The 17,429-nt window shown below is 41.9% G+C and overlaps 1 protein-coding gene across 1 annotated transcript in view; it reads right to left on the reverse strand.

The window, feature by feature from the left end:
- The window catches only part of LOC111869267 (junctophilin-1), a 230,931-nt gene that overhangs the window by 10,965 nt on the left and 202,537 nt on the right, over positions 1 to 17,429 (reverse strand). The window lies entirely within an intron of this gene.

Here is a 17,429-nt window from a genome sequence, read left to right on the forward strand (position 1 = left end):
AACAGGGGTACTTTCCCATATGTATCGTAGAATATTGGAGCTAAATACTGAGATGTTGAGGAAGAGGCAAGAGCAGACTGGTGTCTGCTTGTACCGGTTCTCACGGTCTCTTCGCCTGCGGATTTCTTATATTTTTCCTTCTACCCTGAAGATGGAGGCGATACGTTCCTCCGAAACGTCGGTTAACACCACATATACACGGCGCCACATCCCAGAAGACTGCTTTCTTCATAGTCACCGCCGTGAGTACCTCAGATCTTACAAGTATAAATAAGTTGGCACATGTAGCTAGCAGCATAGGAAGAATGAGATTATGTGTAATTAAAAAGTTAATATACAATTCACGAGTTATGTATTACAGGAATAGTAATTGGAGCCGGAGGCCGGAAAGTGGGAACACGGAGTCGGACTCCGGCACTGCATCTGGTCTAATAAATTATCCATTCACTCATTCAAGATGAGTACGTAAGGCTTTGAAAGGAAAGTAGTAATCCTATTTCAACATACACGTATACTGGTGTTATAGGAGACTAGAAGGCAATGAAGCCCTCACTCATAACTTCGGATAGCAAAAAGCAATATTCCATCAGACAGCAGTGTCACGAAGCAGGTTCGCGCCAACTCTGCAGAAACCGTTCGTAAAATCCGGTAATCTGCAGAGTCGGCTTTTAAAAATTAATATTTTGCAGGTAAAATGAATTGTTGCGGGGGAAACCGAATATAAATTCGCTCCAGTAAATGAAGATTTACGTGGAAAGAAAGAAAAATAAATTTGGAACAATAAAGATCTATACAATGTTATATTTTAGCGTCCTGTTGCACTGATTTAAGTCCATGATTTATTTCAACCGTCTTCCAGTGCATACACTCATCTATCTCCTCCTCTCACTCGCGAGTGAGAGGAGGAGATAGATGAGTGTATGCACTGGAAGACGGTTGAAATAAATCATGGATCTATACAATTATGAAATAAATACTGTAAATGACTGAGACATGACGAATATGGCTGGATGTATCGGCCCTCCCACTAATAACAACGGTGATGTATGAGCGATCTTTCAGCAGAGACTAAGGGCCATATTGTGAGCTGGTCTTGCAACAGTACATATTCAACATTTCTCTAGAAGCGCAGAAATTTGCCTTTAGTTTCCGAGTATCCTATACGTGAATTAGGATAAGAGTAGGGTGTTTCAGTTTATGAGGACCAATTACACTGACCTGACCCAATACTACATGCTTAGAGTAAAGCCAAAGTAAGACTGGACAGTAAGAGTCGGCTACCTGATCTCCCACTATACAGGCTTCGTATGGTCGGCAGCCACTGGCAGTTGCTGAAGATAGCGAGGCTGGGCACACTGGTGAGGACAAATTTATGTCGATTCGGCTATAGGTACGGTGAAGAATATAAGTATATAGTCATCTTTTCTTACAGTCGCCAGAAAAATGGCACGATTTGTACAATCATAAAATCTGACATCATTTTGCCTGTTTCCGGTCGGAATAGCAAATTCAGCAAATTTGTGAAAAGCTTCCGGTCACGTACTAGGAACTGACCATGATTTTGGGAAAGAGGGCAAATAAACGTAAAGAAAATATATTTAACTTACCAACCAACTGTTAAATGTTGGGTTATACTCAACACTGCACATTAATCTTCCTTTAGAATCAGAAGTTTTCTAAAAGAAAAATATTCTGAGCCAATGGCTGTCTATTCATGGCACTGAAAGAAAACTAAAATTAATTAACTGGCCAGGTCCGCACATAAGAAATCAGCAAGTGGCCAAACAATGGGTGGTGCAAAGTTTGCACTTCGATTTTAGAGTAACTGCAGGCTCTTTCTTTGTTGGGTTGGTGTACACACCTTACTTCCAATTGAACCTACTGACAGGTGTAGCAAACAAACAGTGCTGAATGATTGGTTGTCCCAGTTGTAGACCTAAAAGGAAATAAAGCTATCCTTGTAACAGGTTGTGGAGGCTCATGCGTCGAGGCTCCCACATTTTCTAGACAATCGAATTACAGATGGCGGTGAGGTTGTCAGCCTTAAGCGCCACCCGGCCGCCCTTTACCCCCATGAAGATTCCTGGTACTCATTTGTGTTAGAGGCCAGTTGCAGGCCTAAGGAACTTGATGTTGCTGACGTGTCTTGTGTAACGTCTAAAAGCGAATCAGGCCAACAGAAATCTGACAGAGCATTTCCCTTCACAGAAACTGCTAGATACAATATGAGAAATAAACAGTTAATATGTTTGGAAAATCAATGTGTGTTGATAAATAAGTAACCTAAGCTAACAGTTTACTGATAATAATAAGGTCCGCCGTAACTGTAAGTGGGTAAAGGTTATCCATCTGTCTCCCAGATGGGGAAATGCTAACACTGCTCTCCATGATAAACAAAAGCAAGCTTCCACGGTTAACACACTCGATGCATATACCTTATCATCATCGCACGTTAAAGCTGTACAAATATTAAACGAAATTGAAGAGATCATTTAGTTTCTGCAGTTGATAAAGTTAATGAAAGCGCCTAGCTTCTACCACTCATACACAGGCAACACTCAGATGTTTAACGAAGAGCAACAGACAAATGATGGATATAAAAGAAATCGTACATAAACATGGGTTAGAGCTTGTAACTTTTTACGTTCGGGGTAAAATGCTGCCCGTTCTGAAACATATTCCTAAAGCATTATGAAATAAGAAAGCAGTATTCTGGGATTTGGCACCGTGTATGTGGTGTTAACCGACGTTTCGGAGGAACGTATCGCCTCCATCTTCAGGGTAGAAGGAAAAATATAAGAAACCCGCAAGCGAAGAGACCATGAGAACCGGTGCAAGCAGACTGCTTTTACCGGTTCTCACGGTCTCTTCGCCTGCGGATTTCTTATTGTTCCTTCTACCCTGAACATGGAGGCGATACGTTCCTCCGAAACGTCGGTTAACACCACATACACGGTGCCAAATCCCTGAAGACTGCTTTCTTCATAGTCACCGCCCTGAAAGCCTCAAATCTTACATTATGAAATAAGTATGGTATAATTGTAGAACAAAAAACAACCAAACTTCGTGGCCTGTGGTCCACAAGCGAACTATACCGACGGAGAGTAGTTGGTTGAGGCACTATACTACAAGCCGGAAGGTCGCGGGTTCAAGTCCCGATGAGGTCATTGAATTTTTTTCAATTGACCTAATCCTTCCAGCCGCACTGTGGCCATGGGGTCCACTCAGCCTTTACAGAAGTGACTACCAGGAATATTCTTGGGGGTAAAGGGCGGCCAGGGCGTAGGGCTGACAACCTTGCCGCAATCTATGAGCCGATTGTCTAGAAAATGTGGGAACCTTAACATCTCACAACCATATGGGCCTCCATGGTCTGTTACAGGGAATTATAGGACATCTAGCTAAAATTAGTATCATGATGGGTGAAGCACAATCTGTGAATAGGAATGCTTAGTAGTTACTTAAGAAAATGTATTGACGCTTTTCAGGAACAGTTTTTCTTCTTTTTTTTTTTTGCTAGTGGGGTGGAACTAAGTCCCTTGTACTGCGGCCACTTCTGGCCTATTATACCAGCCCCAGATGATAGGTGAGGGTGATTGTGGAGCAAATTGGTGGAATGAAGATTAGCAGGAGAAACCGAAGTACTCGGAGAGAACCATACCCAGCGCCACTTTGTCCACCACAAATCCCACTTGACTAGACCCGGGATCGAACCCGGGCCGCCGCGGTGGGAAGCCAGCGACTAACCGCTTGAGCTATGGCGCGGCCCTTCAGGAACCGTTGAATTTATCTGTAAAGATTTTATAATTAAATTCAACAGATGAGGATACTTGAAGACTTTACCCTCTGCAATGAAATCGTATGGATTTACCTAATTCACTTACAGCATAATTTAATAGCTTTTCGTCCTGATGGAGCTAGCACAAAATTAAGTTCCAAATCTGGAGTCTTTGAGAAATTGTTTGTTTCTCGCATTAATTATCTGGTATATTGTAAGTAATTGAATCCAGCTGGCACTGGATGACAAAATTAATTAGCTGCTTCAAGCGAACAATTTAACAACGACTCTACAAAATTAATGTCTCTACAACATAATTCTAACCAAAATAAAATAGAACTAAGGAGTATTTTTCGAAATTTGGATATAGTAACAATTCAAACTTCTCCAAGTTTGGGCCCTCCATTTTCAGGGCGGATGAAGTTCCACATTTCAGACAATTTGGTACCTACATGGATTACATCTCAGAAGCCAGTAATATGCGTTCTCTCTCCCTAACGAAAGGGGGGAAAATTACTGGAGTTATTAAGCAACCTCATAAAACTTACAGTTCCTCTAAATTAGTGTTGAGACCTACTGGTCGAAAGAGACTGACTGAATTCTCAGATTCCCTCAACTATTGAAGACGCCAGGAAAATAACGAAATTTCCTGCGGTATGTTTTGAGAAAGCTTTCAGTGTCACTCAACCTGTGGTTCGTGGTTCTCTAGGCTTCCTGACGAGCGTAGAAAATTTACAGCACATTTATATAAGATGCTGAAGGGGTCGAAAACCTGTTACATATTACTCGCAAAATAAAAACGTTTCTTTTTTATTATATTTTATAAAATACAATGGTACCTTCAACTATAGGTGGCACGCGGTAGCTGAGGCACTATGCTACAAGCTGGAAGGTCGTGGGATCGAATCCCGATTAGGTGGATTTTTTTCAATTTACTTAATCCATCCAGCCGCACTATGGCCCCAGTGTCGACTCAGCCTCTAACAGAAATGAGTACCAGGAATATTCCCGCAGGTAAAGGGCGGCTGGCTCGTAAGGCTGACAACCTCAGCGCCATCTGTAAGTCAATTGCCTAGAAAATGTGGGCGCTTCGACCTCTCACAACCCTATGGTCCTCCAAGGCCTGTTACAGGGATACCTTTATCCTTTACCTGTTACCTTCAACTATCACACTTGTTCAAACTGGAAGGGGTAACTAGGCAACCTTAAACGTCGATTTGAAACGGACAACAAAAATAACAAGAGCTTCATGAATTTATTGCTCCTTTAATTTCATCTTGAACCTCATTTTTATATATTTTCGCTCCTCCGTCCATGTTTAAAGAATACTTGAACTAATAATAATAATAATAATAATAATAATAATAATAAGAAGAAGAAGAAGAAGAAGAATGACGTGCAAGTTAGTGGAACCCTCTCGTACTGAATTTCAACGAATTATACTGAATAATTAATGGAATATACTAACAAATTAATTTGGGGCCTTAAGCACATTAAATTTTATTATGGGTGAACATGGCTGAAAATCAGATGAGTTCGAGATATTTTGGCGAATTCTTCCATATTTAATGTCAATAAAATATGTGAAATGGTTTGTGCGATGCATAGAAATATCTACTGAAGGCTTGATGTCGAGTAGCCTTCGCTATGGATCATTATGGCCGTAAATCAGAAATACAAACAATTTTGATGGAAGTCTCTCGCATCAAATTTGAAGAAGAAGAAGAAAAACGAAATATGTGAAACGATTTACGGTATACATGATAAAGTCCACATTTCGTCTGTTACCCTTCGTATATATTCTTTATTTTGTTTTGTGACTCCGTATTTTCTGGTCCTCTGTAGAGCTCTCTTATATCAAAATATTCTCCACAACACTTTTCTCTCCCTCGGGGCAAGAGGCCAAATTGTAAATTGTATGCCCCAGAAGAGGACACCCCCTCACAAAATAACAGGATTATGAGAGTCACAGCAACAACTCTGCAAGCACGAGAAAACCTGAATTAGGATTCCAGAATAGCTGCAGAATGAAGTCTCTCTTTTGCTTTACTGGGGATCCTATCCTGTCAAGTCTTCTGGCGCGGAGGAATTACCTCGGGGAATTTGATATGCGTGTATATAACAACTACACGTGTGGAACAGTAACGCAAAGTATGCGGAAAATAATGGCTGTGTTGTGCAGGTTATTTGTAAACGGGGCTGGAACTCAGGTCACGAGATATGATTACAAACAGCCGAGATAAAACTCGGCAGTTCGTTCAATGGAGTAACGTGTAGGAGTGTTGAGTGGACAACTGGGCTTCTATTCCTGGCAGGAATACTATTCGTCGCTATAGAGTACAGACCAGACGTGGGGTTGTAATTTCAAGAAGAACTTCCCAGCATTTTATGGAACCCGAAGGTTCATTACCGTGTTCACAAGAGCCTACCACTGGTCCCTATCCTGAGTCAGATCGATCCAATCCATATCACCCCATCATATCTCTCCATGATCCATTTTTATATTGTCCACCCACCTGCGTCTTGGTCTTTCTAGTGGTCTCTTTCCTTCTGGATTTCCCACCAATATTCTAAATGCATTCTGTGCCCCATTCGTGCTACATGACATACCCGTCGCATCCTTCTTGATTTCATCATTCTAATTATATTTGGTGAAGGGTAAAATTATGAAGCTCCTATTATGCAGTTTTCTCAAATCTCCTGTCACTTCCATCTCTCTTCGATTCAAGTATTCTCCTCAGCACCCTGTTCTCAAACACCCTCAGTCTGTTTGGGGGTTGTAATATAGGCAGCGAAACTCTTCAGTTGCATATACATAGGACTAAACGTAGGCTGCGAGAGTCTTACTTGTAAGAGACAATTATAGAACTTCGATTTATTACACATGACTTACAAATTATGCTGTCATGTGTAAGTTTATATCACGAAATAAAACTCTCCTAATCAAACGTCAGAAAAGCAATTCGTTAAATGTGTAGGAAGAGAGAAAGTGAATTTCTCAAATGAAAGAATGTACACATAAAAATGAAAATATGTTCACTCAGCAAAGAAACGCAATTATCGAGATGGATATGCGAACGATCAAAGCAACATTACACCTCTACGTCCACTGTATTCACTACAGGCAAATACTCATGGAGCTGAGCCCTTCTTGAGGAGCCGCAAATTCTGCACCTACCCAAGAGTTTCCCAGCATTTTACGGAACCCGAAGTTTCATAATCTTACATTTCATTACCGTGTTCACGAGAGCCCTCCCCTAGTCTCTATCCTCAACCAGTTCAATCCAATCCATACCATCCCATCCTATCTATCTAAGATCCATTTTAATATTGTCTACCTACCTACGCCTTGGTCTTTCCAGTGGTCTCTTTCCCACAAATATCCTATATGCATTCCTCTTCTCCCCCATTCGTGCTACATGCCCTGCCCACCTCATCCTCCTTGACTTGATCATTGTAATTCTACTTGGAGAAGAGTACAAGTTATAAAGCTCTTCATTATGCAGATTTCTCCAGCCTCCTCGCTATAGGCAAATAATGAATAAAATATTTGCAAAATTTAGGTAGAATAGAAAGGTGAGGTGATGAAGGAGCTAATGCGAATGGTAACAGAATGATTGGTCAGGGAATCTACCCAGTTCCAGCATTGCACGCACCCACAACAATTCTAAAACGATTGATTAGTAAATCCGTTGTTAAATGCAAGGTGTGCTATCAATCTTTGGGCTTATTTCCACATGACAGGTCAATAATAGCACCCCTATATAGACTACCGTTAGTAACATAGTTGCAGCCCGTCCATCAACGTTTATCAGCACGTCCCTATCTGAAGGTACCAAGGCCAACACACCTGTGCCATGTTCTGGCTGAACTTCAGCACGAGAGTTTGCAGACTCGGAGTCCATCAATATAAAACTGCGCTTGTGGGTCATAGTGGCGTGTTTACAGCCAGCTCTTCCTTCTTTACATCCCCTTTTTATCCCATCCTCACTGCACTTTGTTGGTTTCTTTCTTTCTTTTCGTCGCTGTTTGAGCACCAGGATCGCCAAGTGTGACGTATAATGTGGACTGGCTGCTCACTCAGAAGTTATCAGCTTAAATGTCTGTATAATATTCCAAATACAAATGCTACTATAAATGCAGTATTTAGATGCAATAATAGACAAACCCATATCGATCCCATCCTAACGACTAACATTCATAAGAATTTAAGGTCCCGGTCTCTTTATGCGTTAATTGCATAAAGTAAATGTATAATGTAATAAACAAAAAACAAACAAACTCCGTGGTTTTAGTCCGCAAGCTAACTATACCGACCGAGAGACCACAGCTTTTCGGCGGAGTTAGTGCCAACTTTAGCGGATAGAGGGTGTCGCGTGGTCAGCGCAACGGATCCCCACGGCCGTTATTTTCGGGTTTCTAGACCGAAGCCGCTATTTCCTTGAAATAGCTCCTCAATTCCCCTCACGAGGCTGAGTGGACTCCGTTCCAGAGCCACTACTTGTCATAAAATCTGGTAGCGCCGGGATTCGAACCAGGGAACTCTGGATCTGTAGGCAGGAACTCTGACCACTAGACCACATAGGAGGTCTATGTATAATGTAATATCATGTTTGTCCGTCCACCCGCATGACTCGCCTACTGAGGCAGAGAACTGTCCGGTAGATACAGAGATTTTTCCAGCCATTGGCACTAGCCGCATTGCGGACGGCTCCTCAGCCTAACAACGTTGTAGTAACGACCGCTGTTTGAGTTCTTTACCGGAAAGTGACGGACATCGAGAAATTTGCATCCCCCTTCACTTAGGTATCCCTTCTCTTCGAGACCAGAGGTTAAAAATGTAAGGAAGTGCGAAGTCTGCTTCACGTAGACAGGCACTTGTTCTGGCGAGACCACGCATACTGCCCATGATTATGGTAAAGAAGTCATTTTCATTTTCTGGTGGTCGATGTCACGTGATTTGCTGTACTGCGATTATAACAATGCCCATAGTAGTGCTGCAAGAGATGGATTCTGGCTCCGCTACTGCTGTCTATTCGCTGGTTTCATATCTTGTTGTCTCTTGACTGGAGGCTGTTGCAACCATGGCCTACGTCCTCCATTTTGGTCGCAACACCATTACAACAGGGTACATGAAGACCAGAATGTTACTTCCTCCCCTGGCGGTGGCCAGCCCTACACCAGAGGCATCATGCGGATTGCGTGCAGTGGACCCAGATATAGCCAGAATGTAGAAAGTTGTAACAATGAGCACCGTAAGCTTAGAATTTTATGACTACGTTGGAGAGCGTAGTAAATGTAAGCTAAGGTAAAGCTATCTTTGTGAGAGGCTGCGGAGGCCCATAGGGTTGTGAGCTGTTGAGGCTCACACATTTTCTAGGCAATCAGCTCACAGATAGCGGCGAGGTTGTCTGCTTTACGCGCCGGTCGCCCTTTACCCCCAGGATGATCCATGGTACTCATTTCTCTCAGAGGCTGAGTTGATACCAGGGACACAGTGCGGCTGGAAGGATTAGGTAAATTGAAAAATCCAATCGTCTCATCGGTAATCGAACCACCGACCTTCCAGCTTGTAGCATAGCGCCTCAACCAATTACGCTACCACGTGCACCACCCGGAGAGAGCAGTTACGTTGCCAATTGTCTGTGACTTCCAGCAACATACCAGGCGGTACTGGAATTGGGCCTTCAGAACTATGTAGATGCGTGTTAAAAATCAGCAGAAGAGCACAGGAAATGAACCGTAGCCTTCCTTAGGAGGTTCTGCCAGGTTTCATCGAGATTTCACTTCTTTGGGTTTCGCAACAATACCTTTTACAGAGCAAGGTCGCTAGCCTTGCATCCAACCCTCAACCTGCTCTCTGTCTTTATGCATCTCAGCGACTCAGTTATACCCCCAGGCACCGGGTTCTCTTTTTCGTCTCCTTCTATGGGCAGCAGGACTACGGTGGGGGTATACGAACCAGCTCACACACGAGATGAAGAACATATATTACAAAGGTCATTGTTACAATGCAGGTTCGTGTATTCATTCTTATGTCTCATCGTTGACAATGATAATTACAAGATTCAGGACAATGTAAATAGCCACGCTAAAGAGATACACCCTGTACCTAAACAGACGTCGTCAACCCGCGTATACTAACAGTTCCAGCCCTGCTGCCAGACCCAACTGAAACAAGAGCATGAAGCTGTTATTTTTGCTTCAGGTGAGCCGCGGGATTTTGACCACAATTTTCTGATGCTCATAACATCAAAGCTCAACCACTGGAGAGCAACAGTGACAGTTATATCTGGGGAAGAGATGTTTATAGAAAATTTCTGGACTGGTGCCTCTTATGATGACTGGGGAGGGGAGTCTAACCTCTTTGTTCTTCCTTGAGGAGCTGCCAGATCAGAGTGTTGTTCGCCTGGAGTGGCACAGAGTTGTTAGTGGGAACTTGGAAGTGTCTGCCGGTACTTACTGAGAGGGGTTTCCTTCTCCTTGTTGGTCTCAGGTTGGAGTCCAACATCTTCGGAACTTCTTTCTACAATTGCCCGAGGCTGGGGATGAGTCTGGCATTTCTTTCGGTTTAAGTTAAGTGGGTTTGGGCTACGAGGGCTGAGGTTGGTGTTACGCATTTCGTATGCCATGTTGAAGTGAAAAATATTTCTCTTCACCATTTCCTTCAGAACAACTCTGAGGCTTCCACAGCCTTCTATAGAATGGGTGTTAACATTTTTTCTTATTCTGGGTGGAGGGTGTGGAAGGTAAAGTTAACCATTCATCTCTGTCCAGTGTCCATGCTAAGAATGAATGGAGCTAACTTCACACTCCAAAGATCTTCAAGGTTTGTACTTATGTCTAATTAAGTTCAGGGCCAATTGTGCATTTACCTTTCCATTAGATCTCTTACTCCATAGAGCAGTGGCCTTGTGACGTTAACAGTCGCTCAGCTGGTTAAGAAATTCTCCACTTGTTGTGGAAGCTGAAGATTCTTTCCCGCGTTCATAACGGTCCGAGGGACCGAGCAAGTTGCCAGAAGGAGTTGAAACAGAAGCTTCTGAATTATATTCGCGAGCTGCCCAGTACGAATTATTCTGTCCCACCAGCAAATTCTGTGTTAATATCTCCAATCAGCCCACGATAATTCCTTTCCACATTATTCGCTGATCATTCGACCATTTGACATTATACATTCTAAAGTAGACAGGGTCGTTAACTGATTAACAAATAAATAGAAAAGTAAAAATAAATAATATCTACAGACATGTACATGGAGCCCACACCCTCATTTCACATTCTTTAACGCCGATTTCAGTACTGTTCCTGACAGCTTTGCTGTATGCATTCCGTAGTGTATCATGTTGTGCTATTATTATATGGCCGTCACCACAACAAATTCCAAAATATCAACCAATATTACTGTACTAACATTTGTTTGTTATTCTGTTTCTACTATGTATTTCGATCCAGCTGGCTCATCATCAGTCAGTTTTCATGATATATCACTCGTTACAGAATGGTGTTCTAATATGGATCCATATTAGTAGTTACGAGTATATTGACATGTGTATTAGTGACTAAAGACGTGGTTCCGATTGGTAATTGGACTTATTGACCACTTAGAGGTCGTAACTATAAATATTATTATACTATTGATGATGTACACAATTTACAATCACGCCACACTAATTTTCTCACTCTATTTCCACTAGTCTTCACTATCCGTTTCCTGGCAATGGCCTCATAACACAGGAACTATAAATGTCTCAGTAAATTACACACTCCCAATATCGATGCATTACAGCACATGTAACGTCACTCACTAAGTCTTCTAAATTTTCTTCTGGTCACATTGCTGTTCCTTTGGAACTTCGAAACTCAAGTTCAGTCCGTCTATTACTCACTCCTCCAGCTTACGACTTCCCGCAAACGACCTCTGTTGTTCCCTATAAACCTTCGACGCGGGCCTACACAAAATATGTCACGTGGTCTCTATCCACTCCTGTGTAACGTTACTGCCTACGCGGAAGTTTGTTTACAGAGCCGCTGCCTAGAAACGGGTTGCATAACCCCGCTGTTGTTGCTGCGTTCGTGTGCTTGTCGAGCCGTTGTCTAGCAATGCAGTGACATGTCAAAATACTGTGACGTACCGTCTAAAAGCCGGAATATCGGAGTCAGAGCAGGCGTCCATTGCTAGACAACAGCTACGAAGTCACGTTCCTGCTACAATAAGAGCAGTGAGTTGTAAACACGCTCACACGACAACGCGTACGTAGGCAGACCGTTGCCATGGAAATGAAAGCCAGAACTGTTCAAGGAGGTGTCTGCTACCTCAGCCGCCCAGCAGGTATAAATGGAGGCCAGTTCAGAAGCCGGAAGCAAGTAACGAGAAGTCATAGGAAGAAAGAGAAGTGAAGTCAGAAGTGAACTGGCTTGCTTTCGAGAGGCAGACATCCTTCAAGCAAGCAGACGTTGAAGATCTTGTTTTGTGTCTTATAGTTAAAAGTAATCTGAGTGTGCTATAATTATCTGTAGGTAAAACTGTCCAATAAATCGATTCGAATAATTCGAAATTCATTAATTACTTGTCACGCTACCCAGGTACGTGACAATATTAATATAAATTTCGCTACAAATTTCAACGTCACGTTGTGTTACTAAATTGTAATATTAGTCATGACTCATGAAACTTAAAACGTTAAAATATTATTTCACATCCCTACTCTGCGACATATCACCATGGACATTTACTTCCCTTCAAAACAGTTCCAATTTAAAATTAATTAAAATTAATTAGTAATTAATTAGCAGGAAAATTTTTAACATTCTGACAGAGATTTGAAACAATGTTTCAGTTTGATTTGTTTCATTCTGGTCCGTCACAATAACAATTACAAATTATAAATCACTCCGTCTAATGTGACAGTGAAAACAGCACAGCAGCCACGAGCAAACCCTGGACGATATAAAGAACCTCCACATCAAGATAGCCAGGTGGCACAATATCTGCCCCATATAAGAGAGACGATGGGAGGACGAACACGAGCCTGCATGGTTTACGAATTTTAATTATTGACAATCTAAAAAACTTTTAATTAGCATCAAGGAATTTTATACAATTTTTTAAAAATTTCATTCCCAGGAAACTGCTGTGTTTGTGAAATGTTCTATTCTGTGTACTATGTATTGTAGCATATAAGTGTATGTACTTTACGTGTAAACAAATTATGTGATAGTGGTTTCCTATTTGTAGTGATGTTTGCCCTCTGAAGATGGTCCACAGAGACCGAAACATGTAAGGGTGTTAAGTTCTTATGTAGTAAAAAACTTACAGGTCACATTAGACGGAGTGATTTATAATTTGTAATGTTTCAGTGTTTGAACCTTTATGACTAATATTATAATAACACAACGAGACGAAGAAATTGGTAACGAAATTTGTATTAATATCATTATTAATATGGATCCGTAATAGAACAAAACAATAAAAAAACAAACTCCGTGGCTTTAGTCCGCAAGCGAACTATACCGACCGAGTGACCGTCGCTTTTCGGCGAAGTTAGTGCGTACCTGGATGGGTGCCCGCATTAGAACAATGCTCAATAACGAGTGATATATCACGAAAGCTACCCGATGATGAGGCAGCTGGTTCGAAATATGCAAAAGACACAGAATAATAAACAAATGTTAGTACACTAATATTGGTTTATTTATTTGGAATTTGTTGTGTTCACGGCCATATAATGCAAGTAAAAACACATCCATGACTGCGTAGAAGTTGTGTTAGCCCCTCAGGCATTCCGCACAAAAGTGTGTAAGCATTTTTCACCCACCATGCGTACTACATATTGCACCCCTTCTCCTAGACTTGGTCATCTTAACATCATTCAGTGATATGGGCGTACTATGACGCGTTAAGGTGGGGTCGACTGTACTTCGGCCCCGAATTTTGCTTCAGAAAACTCAAATTTGTCACATATATTATTAATTTTGTAGTTTAATTTTTTCTATTTCATATTCATAGATTCCTAATGTAAATTATACAATGGCCTAACTCATTAATGTGTCTGTCTGTAAACATATCATATACACAATATTATTAACTATTTTCGAACTGTCATTAGTTGTAAAGGTAAAATGTAAAGTTGTCCTTGTGCTTACTTAATTAAGCACTACGCCAAGAAGACGTATGGTGGAGTGGATGTGTAGATCCACATTTTCTTAACCTCGGCACTAGTTGGAGGTGAGTGCTCAGCTTCACACCCCGGCCTCTTTACCCCCCGGAAAGCCTCCGATACGCATTGTATAGGAAGTTGGGTGGACTCCAGAGTCGGTCTGGATGACTGGGGAAGTGAAAATTCTTGACCCTATTGGGACGCGAACTCCGACCCCGCGGTCGTCCACCCCATAGCCAGTCGCTAATCCGACTACGCTATCCAACGCTTGTAAAACAAAATAATTACGAAAAGGTTCTTATATTTAAATTATTGAGAAAGTCGTGTGGGCGCTTATTGGATATTTAGGGTTCGCACTGAGTGTGGTGAGGAGTTACGAGGTAAAATCGTGCAGGTGGAGTGCCACAGTCCTCAGGACTAAATACTCCCTTCTTGACGCTATGGTCTGAGACACTCTCAGTTACACGAGGTACTGGGATTTATACTAATGTTACTGGGGTAACTTAATTCAAACTTTTATTGGCCCAATATGCAGCTTTCAAAGTAGCAATATTTATCAAAATAACCCATCTTACGAAATTTCGTAATACTTCTCGATGTGGTATAGGCCCATAAATAGCCAAGTACATGGAAATATATTTTATTATGTACTGTGTATAACGCTCACGGGAAAATATGTAGGCTTGAGGTTCCCACAGCCATGGTTGTGAAGAACCTACAGGTTCTAAGAGCTTGGTACCTGCTTCATACTGGTTTATTGCTTTTCTTATTCTTTGACCTCGAAAATGGAGACGACATGTCCCTCCGAATCGTCGAATGATTTTCAATGTAATACAGACCCTTGTAACCCAGAAGACAGAAGTCTTCAGGGAACAGATTTGTATTAGCAATAAAGTATACAAAATGGTCAACAAGCCGTTTAGAAAATACGTATTCTCTAAGTTGTAGCACAACTTTCGAAACCTGTTATGTATTATTTAGAGAGTCATATCGCATGAGGGTTAAGCTGTGTTATGCTTCAACTTGGGCAGTAATGATTCGTTTAACAACAACAACAACAACAAACTCCGTGATTTTAGTCCGCAAGTGAACTATACTGACAGAGCGACCGCCGCTTGTCGGCGAAGTTTAGTGCCAACTTTTGCGGATAGATGGTGTCGCCTGGTCAGCGCAACAAATCCCCACGGTCTAGAATGTGTACAAAAGGCCGGATGGGCATTGCCTAGGCCTCTTTCGTAATATACATTTTTTCTTACAATTAGAAAAAAAAATAAAAAATCCCCACGGCTGTTAATTTCGGTTTTCTAGACAGGTCTGATTCGTTTAACAGAGTAGCAAAAAGAAATGACGGGATGACTGAATGGGAGGCCGAGGATGCATTCACGATGTTATAAGGTTTTAGCCTGGCACTAGTGTCGGAAAAATTAAGAAACCCACGAAAATACTTGTCAGAAGAACTGATGTCCAAAAGCAAATCGGTCTGTGAGACTCGATATGGCCCGATGGGCTAAGCCACTGAATCAGTGCTCGCTGCCGAATGGTGGTGTCTCGTTTTAAATGTTCCTTGTTACCGCGTAAAGCACACTGGAAATGATTTGGCCACATCCTTGCAACGTAAGAAAGGTCTCTGTGGATGTGCTCATGTGCTCGCATAGCTCGATACCGACGGCGCTGTTCTTAATAAGACAACAAACGCACGTGCCTAAACTGAGTGACTGCAGGGAAATATATAAGGAGCAGAAAATAAACCCAGTGTCACATTGTAAATGTAAGAGCGGTTTTCTAACTTTGATAAATATTTCAATTAGTGAGAAACAGAGAAACAGTCCCGCACCTCTCGTTTCTTTGTCAAGTATTCCATCGGAAAAAAAAAACCCGCAATAAAACCAAACTCTTTTGAATATATACATATGTGTGTGTGTGTGTGTACAAGACTAACCGAACCATCCGTAACAAATAACGGTAATTAATTTTGTAATAATACAATCTGAAACCCGGTAATGAGTGTCCTGTTTGAAAGCCTAATGGATATTCATATTGGAACTTGAAGCAAAATATACATGGATATTTACATGGAGAGAAGTCTATTCGTGAAACGCCACTGTTAAGATGAAATACATGAAGTAAACAAATTTGGAAAATTAAATATGGCAATGGTAACAGAAATAAGACTAACGTTAGAACAGTTAATTTTAAAAGAAACACGTCCATCCATGTCTCATCATATTTAACGCTGATGAGTACAACTTACGAAGCTCCTCACTGTATACTCGTACGTCTGTCCGATTTCTTTTCGCTTGTTTCGGCACACCACTCTCCATATGTGTATTTTACTCACAGAAAAACTGGTCTGTTTCTGAGAGTCTGTGGCGCACTGATTGCTGTCTGCTTCATGTTGGTTCCTTGCTTGGATTGTTCTCCAACCCTGAATATGAAGACGATATGTTCCTTCGAAACGTCGACTAACTTTCACCGCCCTATCTGGCTTCATATCTCAGAAGACAAACTCTTCAATTTATACCTAGCCAACAATTTTTATACACACATTTGTTCTTGTGACACTCCCCGGCCCACGATTTCCAAGAAATAGCACAATTCGATTCCTGAGTGCAAAGAATTACCAGCCTTACTTTAAGGAGAGGAAAGAATGCGGAGGAAGGCTCAAAGAATGAAGTGACAGGAAACCGAACAGAACTATGCAGTAAGTAACTTCATAAATTGTACCCTTCTTCTATGATTTCTTTTCCTTGGCACTACAGCCCCAGTGGGCCTAGGCCTACCTCCATGAACTTCTCCGTTCACTTAGGTTTTTCTAGATCTTACACGTTCGATAGGACTCCTTGGGCGGGTGATCAGCGCGTCGCAATGCCTCTACCTGTATACAAACACAGAAAATCGCACACACACAAACTAAACATCCATGCCCTGAGTGGGATTCGAACCCACGATCCCGGTACCCAAGCGAGCGAAAACAGTACATGCCTTAGACCGCTTGGCTACCGTGACAGGCCTCTCCTATGATTACTGATAGTTAAATCAACAAGGAAGATACGTGGGATATTTAGCACGCATGGGGAGATGAGAACTGCTTTCAGAATTCTAATTGGAAATCCTCGAGGCAAAGGATCTGTTGCGAGGTATAGGAACACACGAGAGAATATTACTAAACTGGACTTTGGCAGGATATGATGTATACTGAATTGAGTTAATTTAATTAATTCGCTTAGTGTGGAAGGGGGTGGAATCCAGCTGGGTCCACTCGGCACGGCGGCCATTGGTTGGCCTATTGTACCTGCCCCGGGTGATTATGATGATGGAGAATTTGTTGGAATGAAGATTGGCAAGCGAAACCGAAGTAATCTGAGAAAACCCGCCCCGGCGCCACTTTGTCCACCACAAATCCCACTATTGTACCTGCCCCGGGTGATTATGATGATGGAGAATCTGGTGGAATGAAGATTGGCAGGGGAAACAGAAGTACTGGGAAGAAA

The sequence above is a fragment of the Cryptotermes secundus genome, unplaced genomic scaffold, assembly GCF_002891405.2.
Source record: "Cryptotermes secundus unplaced genomic scaffold, Csec_1.0 scaffold18, whole genome shotgun sequence".
Lineage (NCBI taxonomy): Eukaryota > Metazoa > Arthropoda > Insecta > Blattodea > Kalotermitidae > Cryptotermes > Cryptotermes secundus.